This window comes from Anomalospiza imberbis, chromosome 8 (genome assembly GCF_031753505.1).
Source record: "Anomalospiza imberbis isolate Cuckoo-Finch-1a 21T00152 chromosome 8, ASM3175350v1, whole genome shotgun sequence".
NCBI classification, from domain to species: Eukaryota; Metazoa; Chordata; class Aves; order Passeriformes; family Viduidae; genus Anomalospiza; species Anomalospiza imberbis.
This window is the reverse complement of record NC_089688.1, coordinates 28,809,559-28,822,514: the sequence shown is the minus strand read 5'-3', so window position 1 is coordinate 28,822,514 and position 12,956 is coordinate 28,809,559. Positions and strand designations below refer to the sequence as shown.

The 12,956-nt window shown below is 43.6% G+C and overlaps 1 protein-coding gene across 1 annotated transcript in view; it reads left to right on the top strand.

Moving 5' to 3' along the window:
* The first annotated feature begins 8,465 nt into the window (after positions 1-8,465).
* The window catches only part of HSPA12A (heat shock protein family A (Hsp70) member 12A), a 49,022-nt gene continuing 44,531 nt past the window's right edge, over positions 8,466-12,956 (top strand). Inside the window, exon 1 of the mRNA XM_068198179.1 lies at positions 8,466-8,653. The gene's annotated coding sequence lies outside the window, so the exon portion shown is untranslated. The remainder of the gene's footprint in view (positions 8,654-12,956) is intronic.

Below are 12,956 nucleotides of genomic sequence, written 5' to 3'. Positions count from 1 at the left end.
TGTAATTTAATGGCAGTAGTTTTGTACATTTCAATTTAAAATTGCCCATTCTTTGTATTAATAAAAGAAGGTCACTACTTTCTAAATAACAGAGCAGTCATATGCAAGCTTAAGGCAAAAGATTGAAAATACAACTCAGCCAAAAATACAGTCCTTTGGAAGAGAGATGTCAAATAGATTTGAAGAGTATTTTTACACATATTTCACTATTTATAAACACTGTCAAGCATTTCTTTTCATAAGAAATGTTATGCTGCCATGCTACACCAACCAAGTGCAGGCTCCTGTGGTGATGGCTTTTTTATTTGTGCCTGCACTCTGCCCATATGACAGATACTTTTTCGCAGAACTGATTTAAAGAAGCCCTTACATTTACTTTCATTGCCCTGTGTTTCAAAGCCAGGAGATCTTGGATGGACAAAGATGACCTGAGGTGTGAATGCATTGATCTCAGTGCATTTTCTCTGTCTGGGTTTCCAAAGGTCCTTCCTGAGATCTGCTGGTGTTGCAGGATTCTGAAAGCAATCCAGTCTCCTTTTCAGCATGACCTGTCCCTGTGTTTTAAAATCCAAATTCCTGACATGTAACAGCCTTCTTAAAAAGCCTGAATCCAAATTCTCTGACATGTACACTCAGTTCCTGTGTAACAGCACAGGTGAGGAATGTGCTGGCTATAGAATATCTGCATTCAAAACACCAGCATATATTACACCCTCTACTATACAGTTCCCAGCACCAAGGCAGCTATCATCTAACTGGATTTAAAATTATTAACATCAAATTAAAAAAAAAAAAAATCACTGGGAGATTTTCCATTGACTTAAGAAGACTTTGGATCCAGAGGAAGAATCTATAACCAAGTTTTGCCCTCATGTCTCAAGTACAAAAAGGCCTGCAGTATTCCTGTGCTCAGTGAAAATCCTGGCTTTATAAGGCACACATGCATACACAGAGTAGTAAAATAATAACCTTTGTCTTTTTCTAAATGGTAATCTTCACCAAGAAATAAAAAACAGATCTTTTATTGCAACTAATGGGGTTAATGTTATGGGATTTTTCTTTCATCAGTGAAAAAGCAAGTTAATAGGATTTCATTATGTTTCTTCAAGGAATTAAAGCATCATTTTTCTGGTAGTCAAGTTTAAGAAAGTGACAACATTTAAACAAATATTAGTGTTTCTCCTGAACAAATTCTTGGTTTATTGAATTACCAGACCTGAGCAGTTTAGTAATAATTTAGGTTAAACACTTAGAGAAATGTCAACAACATTCTTTTCTGCTGGAAAACAAGACTAAAATAATAAATCATTATTGAAAATACCTCAAGCAAATCCAACAGATTTAATAGGAGGAAGGATGTTTCTTGCATTGTATGTGCCAGTTTAAAGATTTTGGTACAGTTTGTTGTAATTAAATGAGGATGAAAAAAATAAAGGAATTCTCCAACTCACAGATTTAGGCTTCACCAAAGCAAGATTTGAATCATGGTTTCTGATTACAAGGCCATTTTAAGGCAGTAGAGCTCTGCTGTACTTTTTTTTTTTAATTACTGAATTCTGAAGTCAGAGACAAATTGTATTCTCATTTACATTTGTGTAAATACAGGAAATGGCTTATTTTTCTTCCTTTTTTAATATAGCTGTTGTAATTAATTCAGTATTCATTTATAGAAGCTAGATATATTGGCTATTTCAGTGATGCTAATCTTGTAAGATGAATTACTTTTCTTAAAAATAGTCATGTCTTTGTTAGATGACTGTTGGATTGTTACTTATTATATAATTTGACTTTTTACTCACTTGCTACTACTCATGGAATGCCCTCATCTTTGCAGGAATAACACAACTTATTGATTCATAGGCTTTATTTTAGCATACTAGACTCCATGCTAAGAAATAGAAAAAAAAAATGGTACTGGTGTCTTTCCCCAGGGAGATTTTAAAACAAGTGATAGAATGGTATAATCTTATAGAATTTCATTGCCTTTAGTGATTAGGGAGGAATGAAATTATCATAGGTCTGTGCAACCTGTGGTGAAATAAATTAGACATTGAGTGGAAAACCTTACTGGGTTCATTTGGGATATTTGGGATATATTCCATTTATATGTGTATGCCCTCATTAAAGATTCCAAAAATAGAACTATGTGGCATGAAAAGAGAATGTGCAGAGAGGAGCAGCACATCAAGATTTTGAGAAAATGTCGGTGATCCTCATGACACCATTCATTTCAGACCTTCTAACCAAGAGTAAATAAATGGCTCACAGCAGTGACAGACTGATGATTTAGCCTTTTAATTTCTACAAAGGTGTTAGTTACCAGAACTTTCTCAAATGTTCTGTAAGAGCATACTTCAACCAGTAGATTCATGTTAAAATATCTATCTCTACTATGTCTAGAAGCATTTCTATTTTTCCTTCCTGTGTGTGATTTACTGTGCTATTTCTGCCCATGACTGAATAAATAGTACCATTTGATGTTCTAAATTTATTTTTCTACCAAATATTATTTTAAAATAAGTTATGCTATGCTCTGAAAATATCCAACATCACTTATATCTGCTGATTTATATTTCAGGAGCATTCCTAAGACACATTTTGTAAAACATCTGTTGCAAGAACTTAACCTTTTATTTTTGAATAATATTCTTAGAAATAAAATTCAAACTATATAATATTCATATAGATTATGTTCATATACATAAAATGTTAAAGGTTGTAAAACCTATCAAAATGTATTTTTAATTATAAAAAAAAATCATTATTTACCAGGCACTTCTTAAGAGTGTCAGAGGGTTCTTGCTTATTTTACATTTCCCTGCAAAATCTAAAATGTCCCTGCTGCATTTAAATGTCAGATGGAAGCTGGAGGTCAATGGAATTCCTTAGGATTTACACCAGTAAGTAATCAGTTTGTCCAGCCTTAGGTGGACCCACAGATTCCTGTGCATAGTGCAAGTAGTTTCTGGTGTTATTTCTCATTTATTCCATGACTTTGCTCACCTGCCTTTCTGCTGTTGGCCTTTAAAGGGCTTTCATTCCTCTGTCCGTGCGTGTCTCAGTGGGATCTCTCCTACCCCCTAGACAGAGGGTGAGAGGGATGAAATATGATGTGCATCCCAGTTCCCACTTTTCCAGTTTATTCTGTTCTAATCTGGAGCATCTGGGTGACATTTTCATTAGGTTTGGATATTCTCCACACAAGTTTCTCAAACACCTTAGGGAAAAATCCCCAAAACCATTAAGCTGATATGTCCCTACATAAAACCTAAATGTCTATTTATGAGCTATCAATCTGTGGAGACTACATATAATTCTAGATTCAGATTTTCCCCTCGGATTCAATTTGTTTTGGGTATCATGTCAATCACGTGTTGCTTGTCTTTCAGCATGCTGCCTTTTCTTTCAGCAGCTTCAGGAAGGAGCCTGGTAGCTCTCATATGTTCTGTGTATTTCTGTGATGACATTTTTATCTGTCACAGGTGCACAGTGAGAGAATGGACTCCCATGTCACCTGATGAGTCTGATAATTTTCTGAGTCCTTTCCTTGGCAAGTTTTGTATCCTTGAGCTGCTTGCTGCAGGATATTTTTAAGGGACAGAACCCTTCCTTACACTGCAAATAACTCTGCAATTTTACTAATGCTGTATAATTCAGTGAAGCAGTCTGCAAAGTAAGGGTGTGAACAATACATAAACGTGCCTCCGGAGGGGTACAACTTTCTCTGAAACAGAGAAATAAGACATGAAGCAGATGATTTTGCAGAATTTTGTCCTAATCAACTGTAGCTCCTTGTTTTTAGAGGTGGCTGAGCCATTGCCACTTTTACTGACTTCAGTGGGAGCCAACATGCTCATCACTTACTTGAGCAATGTACATGTTCAAAAGAGCCATGTCACAAAACTAAATGAATGGTTTGATGCATTTGGAGCTTTGCTTCTTTTAGAGTGATGAGAAATGAGTAGTGAAACAAGCCAATATGGACGCACAATCTGGCTGATATTTTAAAAATGCCTTGACAGAACAGCATTTTTTACTGTATATGGATGGGTGCATTTTTGGAGAGTAATGATGGGGTGACAACGTTGTTATATAATAAATCTGTTTCATCTGGTATTTTGTTTGTTTGTTTGAGGTTTGTGTGGTTTTTTTTTTTTTTTTTTTTTTTTTTTTGTTTGTTTTGTTTTGTTTTGGCTTTAATACATCCAAGACAGAGGGAAGGGCAATGAATTTAAGGAAAAAATGGTGTTCAGGACACACAGTATGAGAGGAGATTTTTGGGGCTGAACTTATCTTTTAGTTCTGTGCACACAGCAGCAACCACAGACCACTGGGACCAGGAGAAGACTATAGAACATTTATATTTTGGGAGTCCTGCTCACACCCAGACAGTGTAAGAACTGTCACACTTGAAATACTCTCGAGGTAAGTAAGTGAGCCAGAGATCTGTGAGCACAGCACACTTTCAGTGTCTCCAGCCCAGCATTTTTCCTGAAAAACCATCCTGCTGAGAAATGCAGGAGAATTCTTTGCAGGCAGTGTTTCTAGAGTGATACACTTCCAACAGATGTTGGGATACTGGGAATGAGAAATGTATAAAAGACAGGTGAAAATTATATAACCTGTTCCTTTTGAAGAAACCCTTCATGTTCCTCAGTGCACAATAAGCTTCTTTATTGAAAGGCTGTGACAGTGACAAAGAGTTTTTTGTTCTTATCTTTATAGAGATTTCTTGAGTATTAAAAATAAAAGGCTGGTTTTAGGGAGGGGGAAGATAAAATTGCATCTAGGGAAACAGATTGCCAGTTGGCTCTGTAACAAAAATAATTTCTAAGTTTTTATCCCAGGAATAAGCAGAACTGGAGAGGTTAAAGTGCTGTAAAAGTGAAAAACTGAACAGCTGGAATGAAGGAGGAGACTGTAGTAACAGTTATACAGGTGACAAACCAAACCCAGGTATTGTATGTTTAGTGATATTACAGAAACTACATAGGAGGAAATTTTGAAGTCAGAAACCATTACTCTAGGAATTTTAATTGAGCAGATGAACACAGTGCTTGATGAGGGGTTCCTGAGCTGCCAACATGCAAGGCATGCTTACCTGCCTTCTATTCTTCTGTTTTAAATGTGGTGTAGTTTATTTAAAGATTCAACTCTCCTTGTGCCAGTGCTGAACGGGGTGTTGGCTTCAGTGGCTCACTGCTTTCTGTGCCTGTGATAATGTCTGGACATCTTGTTGCCAGGTGCATTGAAAACAATATTCAAATAACTGTATTTCTTCCAGATCTCTGTGCCTGCTGTTTCCAGCTCACTGATTTTCAGTGCTACCCCATCAGTGCCTCACTTAGACTCTTGTACTCAGGAGTGAGAAGCACACAGCTCTTTTCACTGACCAGACACAGTCTTGTGCAGCTCTTAGCTCACGTGGGAATGGCCCTGAGAGGACACTGCGCTGATCTCCAATTCTCTCATGAAATTTTTATTGATGCTAATGGATAACATGCATGTGGTAGCCCTGCTAAAATCAGGGCTAGGTTAAGCAGCTATTTGTCTTGTACTGTCAGTTTATGCCAGTGTGTCTGAACCCTTAGTGTTTCGAATGGAATGGATTGAGGCTGCAGCTTTCTGGGGATCACTAGGCTGCAGACAAAGAGTACAGTGTACGAAACCACTTCTTGATTGCTCCTGAGAGGTGTTCATTCCCAAGCAGATACAAGGGGGAATTAACAGCAGACACTGCCCCAAGCTTCTGCAGAAATCTTGCTCTTCTCCACGGTCAGAGTAACACCCTCACAACTGAGTTGGTGCTTGAGTTGAACACTGATGGGTGCCTTGGCTGTCTGACACAAAACCACTTTGATGTTTCAGGGTCAAAAAAAGGTTCTTCCTTTCTGCTGCTACTCCTCTGTAGTGCACTAAGCCAGCTGATGTCAGTTCCCTGAGAAGGAAAGAAACTCTTTCCAGACCCACACTAAAACTGACTCTTGTGCAAGGGACAAGCTAAGGTGTTTGTAAGAACAGGTGTTCAGAGGATGAAGATGACTACTCATGGCATCCTTTTCAAAATTTGACCATCCAGTTTTGCATTTTGATCACTATATTTTGACTACTTTTCTGTTATGCTTGTAAGATAACCTTTAAAACCACAGATTCCAAACAACCTTGCAAAATGACCGTAAGAATGACAAACTTCCTATGGAGTAAGTAACAAAAATAAAACCTCACCAGCCCCAGGGCAGGCTCACTTGAGACAGTGACCTTTTCAAAAAGTGTTTTCCTTTCACGTGAAATGTGCCTTTTTTTCATTTCCAAGGGAGAGAGACGCGACAAGAGGAAAAAAATTATGTATTTTATTGTCCTATAATTTATTTTTCTACTATTTTTGCCTTTATAAAACAAAATTAAATTTAATGGGGTTTAGTGCTTAATTTTATATTTAAGATTGAGAATCTAATTTTACTTCAAATTTTTTTTTTAATGTAGTTCCTCTCATTAGGTTTTAAAAGGACATTCTAAGCTCTCTGGAAAAGGGTCTAATTTCTGAAACTAGCAGTCAGTCACATGCCTTCAGATATTCTCCTTCTGCATTATTCAAAACACCTACAGCCAAGTGTGTAACTTAGGCAACCTGGCTTGATATTGACTAATGTAGTCACTGCCATGACATTCGGAAAGATGTCTGTACCCAGTAAATGCTATTTTTGTGTGTTGTCTTGTTGCTTGAGGGATCACAAAAAACTAGCCTGAGTACTACATTTTTTTTCCCCAGAAAGTATATGATTTGGATAAGTGTTTACGAGTTTCTTGGTTGCTTCTTTTCTTTTCTCTGCCTTTGTTAATTACCTCAATACATGTTTAAAGCCTACCATTAATTGCTATTGTAGTGCATTTAATCTGAAGCAAAAGTTTCTGCTATTTAAGTCTCTTGTCAGGAAACCAAGTATTAGCGTTGTTTGGTTTCTTATTTCCGAGGCTGTTTAACGACAGCATAAATATTCAGCCTGCCTCTGAATAGGTAATTAAAGCCGACTCTTGGCCAGATGTTCCCCTTTGTTGCCTGGCGTGGAGCTGAGGGAAGCTGCAATTCCAGTGCCCGCAGTCCCACTGCACGCTGTCCTTGGCTTTGGAAATTGGGTGAGGGATCCCCAGCTTACTGAGTGTCCCCAAGAACAGAAGGTTGCTCAGGAATGAGCTGCTGTCCCCACCCCAGCGTGCTCCTGCCCTCTCTCCTCCACAACAGTTTAGAAAATCCCTTTGTGCAGCTGATTTTGGGAGGCGGGAGAAATGAGTTCTGCATTTTCCCTGGATGAGACAATGGATTTCAGGATGAGGCAGTCTTTTAAGTGTGTGCAGGGTAGGTGAAGGCTTTTGAGATGAGTCAGGTGTGCAGATGTGAAGATATTTACTGCTTTAATTTCTGTGCCACACCTTCAGTCCTCAGAGGCAATAAAGCTCACGGGGAACAGAGCAAATGCCATGAGAGCAGGAAACCAGGGAAAAAATAGAGGCAGGTGCTGAGTAAGCACCTGCAGTGTCCGGGGCTTTGCTTCAAAATTCCCTGGTCCTCAGGGGTTTCACAGGGATCCCACCTTCTGCGAGCAACAGCTTTGGTGAGGGGTCTTGGGAGAACTTTGGGTGGATTTTACACTGTCCTGAATAGCAGTGACCTCCTGAGCACCGGAGTCAGCAGGGAACTGAGGCTCTGCTTGCAGTGAATGCCCTTATTTATTTAACATGAAATACCAGCACTGCTTTTAAAGGTGAATAGCTGCTGAGGCTGGAAAGTAAAGGAGAATTACACCAAGAAGCACAGGTGTAAGAGGAAAAACCTTTTCTGGCTTCAAGATTTTTCATGGGAGGATACCAGCCTTATTTTTACTCTCTTGTGTTAGTAATGGCTTCTTACTTAGTTTGGAAAACTCGTAAACTTCACCATGGATCAAGTGACAGTAGGGGTGTCTCTCTCCCAGGTCCTGGAGACAAGTAGCTAAAAATCACACGAAACAGGAAGTTCTTGGCCTGACAGCACTGCAGAACCACGTGGGAGAGTTCACTCCGAAGACAAATGCAAAGAAACCCATGCCGTACAAGCCACCCTGTAATGCATGATGTCAGGGGACCCGTCCATGATTTCTGCCTGTCCGGGTAAGCTGGACCTACGCTCCCCCGATAAGCGGGGAACAGCTGGGGTAACCTTCGCAGCCTTCTCACGCTCCGTCTCTGCAGGACTCCAGCACCCTTTCCTGGCGCACGGGGCTGAGCCGGGGTGTCACCTCCGGCCACAGACAGGGGTCTCTCTCTATGGCTGTCACCGCGGAGGGGTTTCCGCTTCAGTGGCCGTGAAATCCGCATCTGGGGCCGGGCCGCCCCTCGCAGGCGGCCCCCCCGCCGGTGCCTGCCTTGTGCGGCTGCGGAGCGGGCGGGGAGGGGCGGCGCGGCCCCGCAGCCGGCGCGGGAAGCCCGTCAGCGCCGGGCCGGGCGCGCAGCCTCTTCCCCTCGGCTCCGCACCGGCCGCAGGAAGGCGCAGCGGGGCGGGGACTGGAGCGAGCAGCGGAGCCTCCCCCGGGGTGGGCAGCGCAGCTCCGCCGCCGGCCCGTGCCCCGGCGAGCGCGGCGGGACCGGGCCATGTCGGAGGCGGAGAGCGGTGCCGCAGGTGAGCGGGCCCCGCCGCAATGCAGGAGCGCTGCCGGCGGCGGGCGCGGCGGCCACGGCTCGAGGGGGGAAAACGGTCTGGAGCCGGAGGGAGCCCCGTCCGGAGCTGGGGGAGGCGGGAGGCGGCAGACAATGTCCCGGCTGCGGCCGCGCAGGCGGGGCAGGGCAGGGCCGGGCCGGGCCGCCGGCCCCGCGGTGCCCGGCTCGGGGGATGCCCCGCGGGCAGGGCCGGCCGCGGCAGCGGGAGGCGGCGGCTCGGTGCGGAGCCCCTGCCCGCCGGGCAGCGCCGCCGCTCCTCCACGTGCGGTGCTCCGGGAGCCGGTGCCGCCCCGCGGGGGGACCCAGGTGACCGAACAATGCGGCGGCACGGCCGGGCGGGGACGAGGCGGGGCGGGCGCCCTGCCCGGCATCCCCGCCGGACGGGCCTTTGTGGCTCCGTCCTCCCCGCGGGTCGGGGTCTCTCCCGTTCCCAGCAGCGGCCGGAGGAAGGAGGGCTCGGACTGGAGCTCGGGGGCTGCTGCTAACGTAGAGGCAGCACCCCTGAATAGCGAGAAGCCTGATGCACTGGAAAAGAAAGACCTGGCAGCCGGGTGGGAGAGACGGCGCTGTCTGGCTGAGCGCCTGAGCATCCTGGCGCAGCCCCGGGGACCTGGCAGCTCCCGGCGAGGTGTAGGGGTGCGGGAAACCCCCACCGGTGCCGTGTTACCACGCTGAGGGGGCCACATGTCTCCGATTCTGCAGACTTGACTCGAGCTGAGCTGCATCTTGTCTTGCCTGAAACGAGGATGCTGTGGGTTTGATGCGTTTGGGGTTACACTGCCCGATAGAAACGACACCGCCTTTGCAGGACGGGGTGGTCTCTCCTTGTGTGGGAACGGAGCTGGGGGCGGGAAGAGGGTTCCTAGGATACAAATGATATGGGTGAATAACCCTAAGGGAAATGCAGACTCAGCCTGATTTCATCCGATCTCTCCATGCCTTCTTCCTCACTCTGTGCTGCAAAGGCTTGAGGACACTGCAATGCTGAGCCAACGGTGCTGGCAGAAATGTATGGGGAAACTTAAAGTTTGATTATAGTAGGATTTGGGAACATTTTGAATGACATAGCTTAATTTCAGTGTAAGTGGAATAAAAGAGTCATAAAGTGTCCATTAAAAAAACCCAAAGTAAACCAGAAAACACTACTTAGAAACTAGTTGAATCTTCAAGATGCTCTACTGGATTCTTCCCCCTCCCCACATCTAAATGTTCTCTCAGTGCTTCCTAAATGAAGTCTCTAATGTCTGTTTGCTTTGAAGTAACCTGTAACAATTTTCTAGCATGCAGCTGACAAAGGGAAGAATAGACTAGCAGATTCATTTGTCTTTCAGATGACAGGGTATCACGTTTTGTTTTCTGCCAGGTTGCAAGGTTGGTGCAGTGCAATGCTGAAATGAAGTAACTTGTGACATAGGGAGGATCTGTGCAGGAGGGATTTGGTTAGAAGACAGAAGACCAGGTAGTAAAGCAATGATTTGCGATGCCAGAAATCTTTATGTTCTTTCCATGCACTGGAATGCGGAGGCTGTCAGGGGGAAAAAAGGCTGGAGGGATGAAGTGTGATTTAGTGCTTGTTATATTGACAGTATTGAAGCTGCAGCCACTTCTTGCAGCACAGTACAATGCGTAAAAGAAATGTCTGTATGTAAAATAGCTGAATGCTATATGCAGTGCCTGCCCATCATCTTTATAGCTCCACTTAGCACAGCACTGCGGTATCTGCAGCTCAGTTAGTGAAGTTGTTCATACCCAGGAGCTACTGCATGTAAAGCTTCTAATTATACTGATTTTTGGCATTTTTCAAGCCTTTGGCTTGTAATTGAGTAATGCTGGTTGAGCTGACAAGTTTTCCTTCGTGACAGGCACCCTGTAAGCGTTCAGTCTGAATGTTTATTTCACTCCCATGGGGACAGCAGTTGGTGTTCAACAGATCTGCCCTGCTCTGTACCTGCAAAGTCTCCCCAAAGCTTCAGTCAGCTCTGGGGGTAGAGAGGCCCCAAGAGGTCTGTTCTGTCCAGAGGCATTTTCAGCTCTTGCATTTCTGGGTGAAGGGGCTTTATCCTGGTCCACAGGGAGTGACCAGGATTTCTGTCAAATGCAGCTGTCACCAGGAGCTGGAAGAGGATGCTGCAGCCTTGGATGTCAGCTCAAGTTAGAGCAGCCTCGGGGAGGCCAGTTTTGTGCAGCAAGACCAGAATCCTGCCTCAGCTATAAAAGACCTGATCCCTTCATGAACATGTCAGGGTTTAGGATATGTTTTGCTTTCTGTGTCACTGGTGGTTGGGGTTATATGGGACTTGACTGGTGTCTCATCTTGTGCTTTTTTTTTTTTTTTCTGCCAAATGCTTCTTTTGTTGGTTGAGTTGATGTGACCTGCCATGGCCAACTTCTCCCACTTTCAGGGCAATGCTGTTGAAATTTTTAAGGCCCTTTCTGGACATCATATCTGCTGTTGCAGTTAAGTCTGGATCTCTTTTTTTTTTTTTTTTTTTCTTTTAAAGTTACAGATCTGGTCAAATATTTTAAAATTTCCAGTTACTTATTCTTCTAAGCTGTTCCAGGGGATTAATTCCTTTTTGCTCACCTCTACTATGATTTCTCTTGTTCTCTCTATAAATACACAAAGCAACCATCCCTTTCTTTAAAAAAATCTGAAGAATATACTTTTTACTTTAAAACAATAATATTAAAAGGTCCCATTGTGTCAGTTTTCTGTACCTGAATTGGTTCTGCCTTTTGACGATGTGTCAGATGGGATTTCACAAGTATTTGACTTCAAAGAGCATACCAGTTATGGTTTTAGAAACTTCTCCCTGTGGCTGTTTTAGTCTGTAGGTATTGTGAAGAAGCAGTTTGGCTTTTTTTGAATATTTAAAAAAGCTGTGCTGGCTCCCAGAAAATGTGAAGGGAATAAAAACAATGCACACAAACAATGCTACTTTCAATTAGGAGAATGAGAACAGTCATGACCTTAATTTGGTTTGAAGCAGCATGACCTTTTCAGGGAGTTTGCATCTGTTCCTTTTTTTAAATCTTCCTTAAGTGAACTAGCTGTTGATATTTTCTTTATGCAGCTTTAGTGAAATCTTTGTCCATCCATAGATGACTTCTTATATAATTACTCAGCTTTTTTTGTATGGCACTTGTCACGTTTCTATTAAACAGCCTGGCTGGTTGAAAAGCAGGATGGGTGAAGCTCCAGGTTGCATCAGGTTGGTGTTTCTGCAGTGGAGAGAGGTGCCAGGAGGCCTTGGAGTCTGTTTCAGGGATGAGCTCTGAAGTCCATGGGCCGTGGCTGTAAATGGTACACTTGCTTCACAGATGTTCCACTGCAGAGTGTGCAGCTGTTTGGTGCTGTAAGGTCACAGATGCTGCTGTTGCACCGAGGGAATGCTGCTGCCAAGGCTGAGCCTCGGCGATCTGAAATGCCTGTGACAGATCCGCAGGCTTCATCTTCCTCGCTGTGACGAGTGTCCTGGCTCCTGGGTCATTGCATCCAATCTGCCTTTTCTCAGTGACCAGGCATATTTTTGATATTGGAAGAACATTCCATAGCTCTCATTATTCAAAACGTGTCAGCTCTGGCCTGTGTGCTGTGCTGTTAAGAATCATAGTGATATGCATTTAAAATATACAAATGCAAGTTTAATTTTTTTCTAGAACTGCTATTAAAACAGTGACTTTGCAGTGTTTTAAAATTAGTATGGCAATGCTGATCTGTGTCAGTAATCAGTATTAAAACAGGAAATTCCTTCAAAGGCTGTCCCAGAGGGATTTGAGAAACATTTTCATGTAAATGAAGAGGAAAATGCAGTCATTTCTAAGAAGTAAGCAAATAAATAAACAAAACTCCTCAGAATATGTGGCCAGAAAGCCTAGAATGCCTTTGTTCTTCACCCAGGGCTGCACGAGGGTGTGTCAGGGACAGCAGAGTGGCTTCGTGAGCGGTGTTGGTGCTCCCCTGCCCTGGCTTTCTGCTCTCCACTCCCCTGGAGTGAGAGAACTCACTCACTGGGTTCTCCCTGGTCCAGATCAGGAGCTCTGTTGTTACAGATTTGCAGGCTCTGAGCACATGGATCAGTTCCAGGGGTACCTAAATTTGCAAGAATGGGACACCTGGAGGGGATTTTGCTTTTAGCTTTTAACTCAACCTTCTCAAGCTGTGCTCTGCAGATGCAGTTTCTGAGGAATATTGAGAGAGATTTCGAGTAATCATTACCAGTTGGAGTCCAGGAAAGTGTGGATGTGAATGTAGTTCAATGACA